This window comes from Ovis aries, chromosome 13 (genome assembly GCF_016772045.2).
Source record: "Ovis aries strain OAR_USU_Benz2616 breed Rambouillet chromosome 13, ARS-UI_Ramb_v3.0, whole genome shotgun sequence".
In the NCBI taxonomy this organism is placed as follows: Eukaryota; Metazoa; Chordata; class Mammalia; order Artiodactyla; family Bovidae; genus Ovis; species Ovis aries.
The window spans coordinates 11,316,931-11,330,505 of record NC_056066.1 but is presented as its reverse complement, the minus strand read 5'-3'; the positions used below and the strand labels follow the sequence as shown (position 1 = coordinate 11,330,505).

General features: G+C 42.6%; 1 protein-coding gene across 7 annotated transcripts in view; it reads left to right on the top strand.

Moving 5' to 3' along the window:
- Positions 1-13,575, top strand: part of PRKCQ (protein kinase C theta) — a 158,940-nt gene that overhangs the window by 46,494 nt on the left and 98,871 nt on the right. For 4 of the 7 annotated variants that reach the window (XM_060397178.1, XM_060397179.1, XM_060397180.1 and 1 more), the window contains exon 2: positions 11,381-11,442. The exons of 2 other annotated variants lie outside the window; for them this stretch is intronic. The gene's annotated coding sequence lies outside the window, so the exon portion shown is untranslated. One more of the 7 variants, XM_060397177.1, reaches the window with a different exon arrangement.

Below are 13,575 nucleotides of genomic sequence, written 5' to 3'. Positions count from 1 at the left end.
TTGTATATTCAATGATTACAATTTTACTGTAAGGAAGAAAAAAATTAGTTTCCACTGTCGAAGCATTTTTTCCTATTTCCAGAGCTTTTTGTATTTTGGAATTGCAGAGAAAGGATTATTATGGACCTGACTGATTTACATTTCTTTTTTTTTTTTTTTAATTTTATTTTTTTCCATTCATTAGGTTTTCCTTTTTTTTTTTTTTTAATTTTGAAATCTTTAATTCTTACATGCATTCCCAAACATGAAACCCCCTCCTACCTCCCTCCCCATAACATCTTTCTGGGTCATCCCCATGCACCAGCCCCAAGCATGCTGCATCCTGCGTCAGACATAGACTGGCGATTCAATTCACATGATAGTATACATGTTTCAATGCCATTCTCCCAAATCATCCCACCCTCTCCCTCTCCCTCTGAGTCCAAAAGTCCGTTATACACATCTGTGTCTCTTTCCCTGTCTTGCATACAGGGTCGTCATTGCCATCTTCCTAAATTCCATATATATGTGTTAGTATACTGTATTGGTGTTTTTCTTTCTGGCTTACTTCACTCTGTATAATCGGCTCCAGTTTCATCCATCTCAACAGAACTGATTCAAATGAATTCTTTTTAATGGCTGAGTAATACTCCATTGTGTATATGTACCACAGCTTTCTTATCCATTCATCTGCTGATGGACATCTACGTTGTTTCCATGTCCTGGCTATTATAAACAGTGCTGCGATGAACATTGGGGTACATGTGTCTCTTTCAATTCTGGTTTCCTCGGTGTGTATGCCCAGAAGTGGGATTGCTGGGTCATAAGGTAGTTCTATTTGCAATTTTTAAGGAATCTCCACACTGTTCTCCATAGTGGCTGTACTAGTTTGCATTCCCACCAACAGTGTAGGAGGGTTCCCTTTTCTCCACACCCTCTCCAGCATTTATTGCTTGCAGATTTTTGGATCGCAGCCATTCTGACTGGTGTGAAGTGGTACCTCATTGTGGTTTTGATTTGCATTTCTCTAATAATGAGTGATGTTGAGCATCTTTTCATGTGTTTGTTAGCCATCCGTATGTCTTCTTTGGAGAAATGTCTATTTAGTTCTTTGGCCCATTTTTTGATTGGGTCGTTTATTTTTCTGGAGTTGAGCTGCATAAGTTGCTTGTATATTTTTGAGATTAGTTGTTTGTCAGTTGCTTCATTTGCTATTATTTTCTCCCATTCAGAAGGCTGTCTTTTCACCTTGCTTATATTTTCCTTTGTTGTGCAGAAGCTTTTAATTTTAATTAGATCCCATTTGTTTATTTTTGCTTTTATTTCCAGAATTCTGGGAGGTGGATCATAGAGGATCCTGCTGTGATTTATGTCTGAGAGTGTTTTGCCTATGTTCTCCTCTAGGAGTTTTATAGTTTCTGATCTTATATTTAGATCTTTAATCCATTTTGAGTTTATTTTTGTGTGCGGTGTTAGAAAGTGATCTAGTTTCATTCTTTTACAAGTGGTTGACCAGTTTTCCCAGCACCACTTGTTAAAGAGATTGTCTTTACTCCATTGTATATTCTTGCCTCCTTTGTCAAAGATAAGGTGTCCATATGTGTGTGGATTTATCTCTGGGCTTTCTATTTTGTTCCATTGATCTATATGTCTGTCTTTGTGCCAGTACCATACTGTCTTGATGACTGTGGCTTTGTAGTAGAGCCTGAAGTCAGGCAAGTTGATTCCTCCAGTTCCATTCTTCTTTCTCAAGATTGCTTTGGCTATTCGAGGTTTTTTGTATTTCCATACAAATCTTGAAATTATTTGTTCTAGTTCTGTGAAAAATGTGGCTGGTAGCTTGATAGGGATTGCATTGAATTTGTAAATTGCTTTGGGTAGTATACTCATTTTCACTATATTGATTGTTCCAATCCATGAACATGGTATATTTCTCCATCTATTAGTGTCCTCTTTGATTTCTTTCATCAGTGTTTTATAGTTTTCTATATATAGGTCTTTAATTTCTTTAGGTAGATATATTCCTAAGTATTTTATTCTTTTTGTTGCAATGGTGAATGGAATTGTTTCCTTAATTTCTTTTTCTACTTTCTCATTATTCGTGTATAGGAATGCAAGGGATTTCTGTGTGTTGATTTTATATCCTGCAACTTTTACTATATTCATTGATGAGCCCTAGTAATTTTCTGGTGGAGTCTTTAGGGTTTTCCATGTAGAGGATCATGTCATCTGCAAACAGTGAGAGTTTTACTTCTTCTTTTCCAATTTTGATTCCTTTTATTTCTTTTTCTGCTCTGATTGCTGTGGCCAAAACTTCCAGAACTATGTTGAATAATAGCGGTGAAAGTGGACACCCTTGTCTTGTTCCTGACTTTAGGGGAAATGCTTTTAATTTTTCACCATTGAGGATAATGTTTGCTGTGGGTTTGTCATAGATAGCTTTTATTATGTTGAGGTATGTTCCTTCTATTCCTGCTTTCTGGAGAGTTTTTATCATAAATGGATGTTGAATTTTGTCAAAGGCCTTCTCTGCATCTATTGAGATAATCATATGGTTTTTATTTTTCAATTTGTTAATGTGGTGAATTACATTGATTGATTTGCGGATATTGAAGAATCCTTGCATCCCTGGGATAAAGCCCACTTGGTCATGGTGTATGATCTTTTTAATGTGTTGTTGGATTCTGATTGCTAGAATTTTGTTGAGGATTTTTGCATCTATGTTCATCAGAGATATTGGCCTGTAGTTTTCTTTTTTTGTGACATCCTTGTCAGGTTTTGGTATTAGGGTGATGGTGGCCTCATAGAATGAGTTTGGAAGTTTACCTTCCTCTGCAATTTTCTGGAAGAGTTTGAGTAGGATAGGTGTTAGCTCTTCTCGAAATTTTTGGTAGAATTCAGCTGTGAAGCCATCTGGACCTGGGCTTTTGTTTGCTGGAAGATTTCTGATTACAGTATCAATTTCCGTGCTTGTGATGGGTCTGTTAAGATTTTCTATTTCTTCCTGGTTCAGTTTTGGAAAATTGTACTTTTCTAAGAATTTGTCCATTTCTTCCATGTTGTCCATTTTATTGGCATACAACTGCTGATAGTAGTCTTTTATGATCCTTTGTATTTCTGTGTTGTCTGTTGTGATCTCTCCATTTTCACTTCTAATTTTATTGATTTGATTTTTCTCTCTTTGCTTCTTGATGAGTCTGGCTAATGGTTTGTCAATTTTATTTATCCTTTCAAAGAACCAGCTTTTGGCTTTGTTGATTTTTGCTATGGTCTCTTTTGTTTCTTTTGCATTTATTTCTGCCCTAATTTTTAAGATTTCTTTCCTTCTACTCACTCTGGGGTTCTCCAACTCTTCCTTTTCTAGTTGCTTTAGTTGTAGAGTTAGGTTATTTATTTGACTTTTTTCTTGTTTCTTGAGGTATGCCTGTATTGCTATGAACTTTCCTCTTAGCACTGCTTTTATAGTGTCCCACAGGTTTTGGGTTGTTGTGTTTTCATTTTCATTAGTTTCTATGCATATTTTGATTTCTTTTTTGATTTCTTCTGTGATTTGTTGGTTATTCAGAAGTGTGTTGTTCAACCTCCTTATGTTGGAATTTTTAATAGTTTTTCTCCTGTAATTGAGATCTAATCTTAATGCATTATGGTCAGAAAAGATGCTTGGAATGATTTCGATTTTTTTGAATTTATCAAGTTTAGATTTATGGCCCAGGATGTGATCTATCCTGGAGAAGGTTCCATGAGCACTTGAAAAAAGGTGAAATTCGTTGTTTTGGGGTGAAATGTCCTATAGATATCAATTAGGTCTAACTGATCTAATGTATCATTTAAAGTTTGCGTTTCTTTGTTAATTTTCTGTTTAGTTGATCTGTCCATAGGTGTGATTGGGTATTAAAGTCTCCCACTATTATTGTGTTATTGTTGATTTCCCCTTTCATACTTGTTAGCATTTGTCTTACATATTGTGGTGCTCCTATATTGGGTGCATATATATTTATAATTGTTATATCTTCTTCTTGGATTGTTCCTTTGATCATTATGTAGTGGCCTTCTTTGTCTCTTTTCACAGCCTTTGTTTTAAAGTCTATTTTATCGGACATGAGTATTGCCACTCCTGCTTTCTTTTGGTCTCTATTCGCGTGGTATATCTTTTTCCAGCCCTTCACTTTCAGTCTGTATGTGTCCCTTGTTTTGAGGTGGGTCTCTTGTAGGCAGCATATAGAGGGGTCTTGTTTTTGTATCCATTCTGCCAGTCTTTGTCTTTTGGTTGGGGCGTTCAACCCATTTACGTTTAAGGTGATTATTGATAAGTATGATCCCGTTGCCATTTACTTTATTGTTTTGGGTTCGGGTTTATACACCCTTTCGTGTTTCCTGTCTAGAGGATATCCTTTAGAATTTGTTGGAGAGCTGGTTTGGTGGTGCTGAATTCTCTCAGCTTTTGCTTGTCTGTAAAGCTTTTGATTTCTCCTTCGTATTTGAATGAGATCCTTGCTGGGTACAGTAATCTGGGCTGTAGGTTATTGTCTTTCATCACTTTAAGTATGTCTTGCCATTCCCTTGATTTACATTTCTTTACTTTCTAGTGAAACTGAACTTTTTTCATGGTTTTCTTTGGCCTTTATAATCATTTTGTAAAATGTATGCTCTTAGCCTTTGTCTATTTTTTAATTGGGCAAATAGTATTTAATTATTAGGCTTGACCTTTTATTGATATTTAAGAGCTTTCACGTATTTGTTTGTCAAATATTTCACTACCTATTTTATAATCATGTCTCCCGCATTGTGATTTGTCTTTAATGGTTAACACTTGTACCTTTTTAGCTAAAACAGGATAGAAGTGTGTTTCTGTATGAAGCTTGTCTGTGATATCATATTTCTAGTTCTAAAAGGATATAATCATTATTCTACATACCTGGTACCTTTAGTAGTTTTAGAGGTCTTTCTTTCTACATTAATGTCATCAGTGTATCTAAATTTTATTTTGATGTCAGCTTTCATTAGCTGAGGGGCACAGCCCATGTGTTAAACAATCTTTCCTTTTTCCCAGATTTTTCTGCCGTCATTGTACACGTGCTTCCATAAGTGTGTAGACCTGGTTCAAGCCACTCTGTCTCCTCTGGTGATCTGCCCAGCTCTTCTGCTCGCAGCATCGTGCTGTTCCTGTTACTGCGTCTTTATTGTCGTATCTGTCAGGACTGGAGGAGGAGGACAGACGGGTGGAGCACAGGGTCTTTAGAGCAGGGAAACCGTTTAGTCTGATACAAGAAGGACAGACTTGTACCTGTCATGCCTATCTGACATGTACCTATGTCATTACGTATTTGTTCAAATGCACAGCCTGATACCACCGAGAGTGAACCCTCATGTAAACTCAGCACTCTGGGTGATGGTGGCATACCCAGGTAAGTAACAAATGTACCGTCTAGGTGGGGGAATGCTGGTCATGCGGGAGGCTGTGCACAGGGCAGGCAGCGGGTACTTGGGAAATCTCTGTCCTCTCTGCTGAATTTTGCTATGAATATAAGGCTGCTTAAAAAAAAAACAACAAAAAACTGAAGGCTATTAAAAACAAAAACTAGACATTACTCCTAAAATCATAGAGCTTATATTCAAAGGGGGAATATAAAAAAGATAAATAGAGTACTAAAGGAGATTGCATTTTCCCAAGTTTTGTGTAACAAATAGGTACCAGAGAGCAATGCTTCTCAAAGTGAGATGAAGGACCAATTGAAAAAAAAAAAAAAAAATGAAAACAGTTTCCAGTATCTTTCAAGACCAGCAACCTCTCTCTCAACCTCATCTTTAAAAAGCTCTGTATAAGCTATCAGTGCTCTATGCATATTATTTGCCACTAATTTGTAGTGGATTCTTTGTCAAAATGAAGACACTTATTCACTCCATGCCTTCTGCTCTGAAGAACAATAATAGTCATGAACTGCCGTGCTGTTCTCTTACGATTGTTGTCTGTAAGAATAGGCTGAAATGCATTTCTCACAATAGCTCTGATCGCAAAATAATCTTGATAGCTCACTGAAGACTCACCAAGGAAAGTCAGAGCTTGGCATTTGAAAGAACTCTGTCTCATAATCAAGTGCTGCTTTTACTTCTTACCATTTTTTTTCTTCAAAGAAACAAAGCTTTTAATCTCTTCCTATTTTCTTTGTGTATGATGAATACAGGAAAGCCCCCCCCCACCCCCCGACTTCTTTGGAATGTGAATAATCAGCGGTTAGCTAGCTTCACTCACTCACTGAATGCCTGGCTACTGCACGTGAAGCTGCTGTATTGTCCCAATCAGCAAAATTAGGATACATTCCAGATATTAAGGCTGAAGGACTGGCATTTGGTGGTGTGAACAGTCTTTCTGTGTAAGCAGTATAATGTTTTGTGCAGGAGAAATCCAAACACTTGTTCAAATCCATTTTTCTTGGAGTGATATCTACAATAAAAGCACAATGATCTAGGAGACCTAGACCCTAGGAACACTTCTTCCACTAATCAGGTAGATTTGATCACTTGCCTTAATTTTTCTGAGACTGAATTTCCTCATCTTTTATAGGAGTGGGTGGACTACTTGATCACTAAGAGCCCTTTCAGCTCTCAAAAAGAACAAAAAAAATGGACAGATCCACTGATTTGTTTACAGATTGATACATTTTCACTCATAACCAGTGTATCCATTTATGTAGTTGAAACACTTGTAGTGAGTTGTATTACGTGTCAGTTACTGTGTTACTGCTGCTGCTAAGTCGCTTCTGTCGTGTCTGACTCCGTGCGACCACATAGACGGCAGCCCACCAGGCTCCGCCGTCCCTGGGATTCTCCAGGCAAGAACACTGGAGTGGGTTGCCATTTCCTTCTCCAATGCATGAAAGTGAAAAGTGAAAGTGAAGTCACTCAGTCATGTCCAACTCTCAGCGACCCCATGGACTGCACCCACCAGGCTCCTCCGTCCATGGGATTTTCCAGGAAAGAGCACTGGAATGGGGTGCCGCTGCCTTCTCCGACTGTGTTACTAGTGCTACAAATGAGGTGGTGTGGGAAAGAGAGAGACCCATTCTCCCAAGCCATCATAGTCTCTTCTCGTTGCGGGGCTAGAATTCACTCAAGAAGAGGAAGGGATAAGAGACAGGAATGAAGAGAGAGGATTCTCTTGGCATCTCCATGTTTCGTATACATTTATTTAATATGCAGAACAGAGCTTTTCAGCCTCAGCACCATTGATGTGTTTGTTGTGGGCAGCTGTCCTATGTGTTGTAGGTCTGTTTGCAGTATCTCTGGCCTCAGCCTACCAGTTGCCAGCCCCACCCTCTCCAGCCATATGTGACAACCAGCAATGTCCCCAGACATTGCCAAATGTCCCCTAGAGGCAAGGCTGCCCTGATTGAGAATCATTGATTTCGAATCGCTGTGCTGGACACCAAGCAAATAGAGATGAGAGAGACACAGCCTGGCCTGGAGGCATTTGCTCTAGCCTGATGCTTCCAGAGGCTAAATATGCAGCGGGTCAGTGGAGGGTTTCATGGAGGAACCCACTCCCCAAATTTCTAATTCGGTGAGTCCAGGTGGGGATGGAGGGTTTGCATTTCTAAAGCCTGCCCTGCCACCTTGCTGGTTTGGATGCTGAGGGTCTTCCAGGATCCCACTTTGAGAACTGCTGGGCTTGGGGGTTCCCATCTCCCAGGTGGTGGGTGTCCACTGCAGTTGCAGCCAAGAATACAGATGGTCTCACCCAGTCAACTAGTGTGTTCTGAGAATCAAAGTATTCTGTGGTTTTTAAATTGAGAATATAGACCTCATATGGAGCTATTTAACCCACAGTAAATCTGAGAGGTCACAGGAGGGAAAACCAGGGGCAGACCTCCTAAGCCAGGACAGTGACAGAAGGGTGCTTAGTGTCAGAATCTTGACTTCATTCTGAATGAACAGATGAATGGGCGGATCAAGGCTTGTCTCAGCACCTAGAGTATTTAATTTCAGTTTCCATGGAGTCTAAGCTCCGATCACAAACATGCTTTTACAACCCGGTCATTTCTAAGGTGGGGACATTTGTGGGCCACAAGAAGGGGTGGGTGGCTCACACATCCACCCTCCATCATCAGAGCCCCACCCTGCCTCCTCCTCCTGGCCCCGCCCTTGGCCATCCTGTCTCCTGGTCTGCGGCGGTTACTCCCCCAGCACTGCCGGTCTGCCCGCGCACACAGGGCTCTGGGTAGGTTATTCTTTACAGAACTGCTAGTTCATCTTTGGACTGAACATCGCTGTTTCCGCCTGCTGTGGTGATACTAACAAGTACTGTATTTTCTTTGAAAATTGTCACACACCCGGGGAAGGAAGTGGGGTGTGGTGTTTGAGGCACTGGGCAGGCAGGGGTGTTTTGCTCTTGCCATGCGCAGGAGCAACAGCCCCCTTTGCCATCTCTTGTTTTGTCTCTTGATGCTGAGTCTGCATTAACTGGCCACGTCATTTTACTCGCAGGATGAAAGGTGAGAAAGTGGAGTCCAGTCCCTTCTCTAATCCCTTCTAGGCAGAAGTGGGCTACTCCATGCTGAGGTCCCAGGACTCGTTTAGACCCTGTTATGTGTTTCTGTCCAGCACAGGGCGTTATACCTAGTAGGCAGGTTTGCAAATATTGATGGCAAAAAAAAAAAAAAAAAAGCGGCCAGTAGTTTAGATGAGTTCTAGGACAGGTCAGATAATCTACTGAGTGAGTTATCATCAGCCACTGCTTTCATCAGGGAGAATTCCCAAGGATGCTTCGGGAAAGTTCTATGTGATATAATAGCTACCTTTCCCACCACTGTTGTAAGCATTTCATTTAATGGTTGATTCATTTAATCTTTATGACAACTCTATGAAGCAAGTCTGCTATTTTCTCCATGTTGCAGAAATGGAAAGGTTGTCACACAGAGATGAGGTCCCTTGTGTAAGACTGTGTGGTTGAGGAAAGCTGGATTTTATACCATGTCTGTCTTGTTGACACTTCTGTGGGCTCTTACTGTGTCCCCTCCTCCCTCATGGCACACAGTCATGTCAAGGAAGAGGGACGCTGCGGCCAGGGGCTTCACCTTGCCCATCTCAGTCGAGATGTTCTTTGACCGAGCCCTGAGCCCTGGCTCTGATTGGATGTCTTGCGTTCAGGTGGGATGTTTTTCCTGCCTGAGCATCCAGCAGGTGGAAGAACTCTTCCTCTGGTACACTAGGAAGATCCCACAGCATTCTGTGTGTGTCATTAGAGCTACTGGGTTGATACAATGGTAGAATCACTGAGAAACTCACCTCTCTTCCACCAGCTTTATTGAGGTATAATTGACAATTCAAAATTGGATATATATTTAAGATGTATGACTTGATTAAACTTGATACAGTGAAATAATCACCGCAGTCAATTTAATTCACATATCCATCACCTCACATCATTACCTTTTTCTGTGTGGTGAAGTGTCTTTGTTCTTTTTTTTAATTTTGGGCTGCACCACGCAGTATGCAGGATCTTAGTTCCCTGACCAGTAATTGAACCCGCGCCCCCTGCAGCAGAAGCAGTCTTAATCGTTGGACCACTTGGGAAGTCCCAAGAGTGTCTTTTAAGAGGAAAATTTGACCTAAATAAACAGACCCATCCTTAAATCCACTTTCCATATGAGGCAGCATCTGTGGGCTCAGTGAGTGGTCACCCTGCAATGGACAGGAAGGAATGCCAAGGAGACCGAGCTTATACAAAGCAGTGCGTCTTGCTCTGGACTCTGGCTCCAGGAATTGTTTGTGTGCGCGCTAAGTTGCTCCAGACGTGTTTGACTTTTTGCGATCCTACAGAGTAGACCACCAGGCTCCTCTGTCCATGGGATTCTCTAGGCAAGAATCCTGGCATGGGTTGCCATGCCCTCCTTCAGGGGATCTTCCTGACCCAGGGATCAAGCCCACATCTCTTGCATCTCCTGCATCGGCAGGCAGGTTCTTTACTGCTAGCGCCCCGTTACCCACCCTTTAACTCTTCAAGTTATAGTCAAGGAGTAGAAGGACAGGTCATTAGACCACAGGCTCCAGCAAAAAGAAATGTCAAGTTAGTAGCCGAGGTGACTGAGCAAGCAGGCATCCAGGAGGCTGCTGGGAAAGCTTGTCTGACAGCTGTTGTGGGCCCTTTCTAATTAGGGGCTGGTTGAGCAGATGGGAACAATCTATGGGGAACTCTGCAGGCTTTCACTTCCTCCCTGACCTAACCTTGAAGTGATTTTCTAACAAGGAATCATTGACTAATTTGGGTGGAGGCACTGAGCAAGCAAAGCTGGAATCCAGGTTCTGTTGCCCATGAACTATCTGACCTTCAGCTTACCCACTCAGGCCTCAGCTTTCTAATCTGTAGAATGGAGCTAATTATACCTACCTCGTGGGCTTGATGAGAAGGCTGAATAATACAAGCTGTGGAAAGCTTTTCGCAAAATTTTGTGAATTGTAGAAGACCCAGTAAATAACCCTCGAGGCATGTGCTTGTACCAAATAGACAATGGCACCCCACTCCAGTACTCTTGCCTGGAAAATCCCATGGACGGAGGAGCCTGGTAGGCTGCAGTCCATGGGGTCACTGAGTAGGACACGATGGAGAGACTTCACTTTCACTTTTCACCTTCATGCATTGGAGAAAGAAATGGCAACCCACTCCAGCGTTCTTGCCTGGAGAATCCCAGGGACGGGGGAGCCTGGTGGGCTGCCGCCTCTGGGGTCGCACAGAGTCGGACACGGCTAAAGCAACTTAGCAGCATGAGAGATGGAGAAGAAGAAAAAAAAATCAACTTGATGAGTGATAAAAGGCTGGATTGGTAGATATGGCCAAAGCATCCAAGCAAATAGGTTGGTGGTTGTTCACAGGGTCATAGGCAGTGCTGGATGATGGCTGGCCTCCCAGGACTGGCAGGATAGCCCTGCCCTGCTTATGGCACAGCAGAGGAGAGTAGAGAAACACAGTCTCTGAAAATTGGCAGATCCCCGAAAAGAGAGGAGGGAGCTGGACTAGGCAAACATTGGTTATTCCTGTAGTTTATCCTTTGGGTAAATCACTCCTCTTCTTGATCCCTTCCTCCACCCACCTCTGGAAGGGCAGAGGTGAGGTCCTTAAAAGAGGAGAAAGGTTGAAGGATGTGCCTGAGTGCAGGCGATGGAGCACACACCTGGAAGGAAGGCATAAACAGAGCCAGTGAGATGGATTGTTGGGGTGTGTTCAGAAAACGGGCTGAGTCAGTTGGACAGAGACAATTGAATATTCGTGCAATTTGGTCAGAGCTGGGCTTTCATGGAGCTGTCTGTCCATATCACACATTCAAACTAGTGTCAGAATAGTAATAATGCCACACAGGTGCTTTTCCCTAAATTTCAGTGTTTGTTTTATTTCTTCATTTTTTGGCAGGCGAAGGGATGTGTTCTGTTTGCTCAGGCTGCCTCTGTGTCTCATAAAGAAATGTGAGAGCGGTAGGTGTATCTTCATTTGCCAGAATTTGCCCGGCATTTACCAAATTTCAGCTGAGCTGATGGATTGGGAACCTACTGAATTTTTTTCTCATTCTCAAGCTTGCTATTGATTCACTTGTACTTTCTCTTCTGTTGATACATGTTAAGGTTTTGGTGTTTCTGTGAGACTCTCCGTCTGTCCTTAAGGCTCCTCCAGCTAACCTTTAGCAATACAACTGCTGTCCAGATTTTTGTAAAATCAAGAAGTATGTTCATTCTTACTTGACTTGCTGCAGAGGAAGTGAAGTCTCGACACGTTTTTGCTGACAAGCATTTAGAGAGCTTCTCCCGCTTCCTATTCCATGAACTTTCCCCCCAGCCGCTTTCGTTATGTGGTGGCAATCCTTCAGGTCACCATGAAAGTATTTGGTGGGTTTGAATTGTGGCGGGTGAGTCAGTCTAGGTAAGTAGGTCAGGCAGCACCAGGCAGTCAAGAGACCAGAATTCTCCATTTGATACTTGACGGATATAACCTCAAGCACACCTCTGAGACTTGCCCATCTACCTGCCCAAGAGGAATGAGATCGTAGTTAAAGGGGAAGACATTGAGCTGTAAGAGTAAAGATCCTCCACAGGTTTAAAGTACACATTATGACGATATTTCACAGCTGGGCTAGCTAAAGCGCAGAAGGCTGGATGGACACACAGCTAGTTCATCGTGACGAGTGCTGGCATCATGATTACTCCATTAGGGGAAAATAAGTGCTTTAGAAGAGATACCCGAAGGGCTTTATGAGAGCTCAGTGGCAGGGTGCAGAAGAAGGTCACATAATTCAGCCCAGATAACGCTCCTAAAAGACCATTTCCATTTACTTTCTGCCCTTTTCTGGTACACTCTAATAATGCGCATAAAGTACACTAGGAAGTATTTCAGAGCTGCAATAATAATAACTTTTTCTGAGAGTTGACTGTGTGCCAGCCCTGCTCTCAATACCTCCCTGTGTTTTCCCATTTCATCCTCTTCACTCTTTGAAACAAGTAACAACATTATCACCATTTTCCAAACGAGCAGACAGACTTAGAGAAGTTAAGTAACTGCTGCCGTTGAGCTCATAATGGCATCGATTCTCTGCCTGTAACGACTCCTGGCACGTTTGCTTTGAATTGATTTCCTCTGTAACTGGCTGCCACCTAATCAGACCATAGAATACCCCTGCAGGTAAAAGAAATGCATGAAGATTAAGAGGGGATGCAAAATGTTGGCTTTGGAAAATTAAGTTCCTTAGCAAGAAGGCAGTGAGCATCTGCTCAGTATCAGAGAGAGGGATTAATCCTCAGAGGTATGTAGATGATTAATTAAGACCTGGTCTCCGCCCTCAGAGCCCAAAGTCTTGTTTGAGAAGACAAACGTGAACGAATCAATCAAATGAAGCAGTATGGGGCAATATGACCGTGTGAGCCCTGGTCTCCTCCCCAACCCGCATTCCCCAAGGGAATGTGGTAATAGAGGAAACCATTTATCACAGCTAGGGTCTATTGAGGAAGGCACCCGCACGCACTCTCTCTGGAAGGCTTTTGCTAGATACACTGATTTAACCAGAGGGACTTCCACAGATTGAGTCCCACCCCTCTTCTGAGGATATAAGTATACCCCACCCTCTCTAAGGATTATGTTGGAGAAATCCTGGTGGGGCCCTTCTGTGTCCCCCAGATTTGGAGGCTGAGAGCTGAAGACAAAGAGAGTGGGAGTTACGGGATCGGCACCACTCAGACTTTTGAAATGGCAGAGGAGAGGTGAACTGCTATGACAGGTGTGTCTCGCAGGATACCCAGGGACCATGGGAGGCTGAGTAAATCCCACCAAGATGTGAGGTGCCAGGGGGGATGGAGGTGAGGGAAGAAGGGGTTTGCAAGGAGGTAGAGACTGAGCAGGAACTTGGAAGATGAGGAAGTGGGGGAGGGGCAGGTAGAGGACAGAGGGGACTAGGAAAGCGGTCCAGGGAGAGGGGCGGGGTTGTGAAGCGCCTAGAGCCACGAAGCAGGATGACACGCGGGAGAAGCAGCGGGAGCTCTGCATGATCTTAAGGAAGGTCCTCGCGGCTGCAGTGTGGAGATCCGGCTGGAAGTGAGAGGTGACAAGGCTGGAGAGAGACA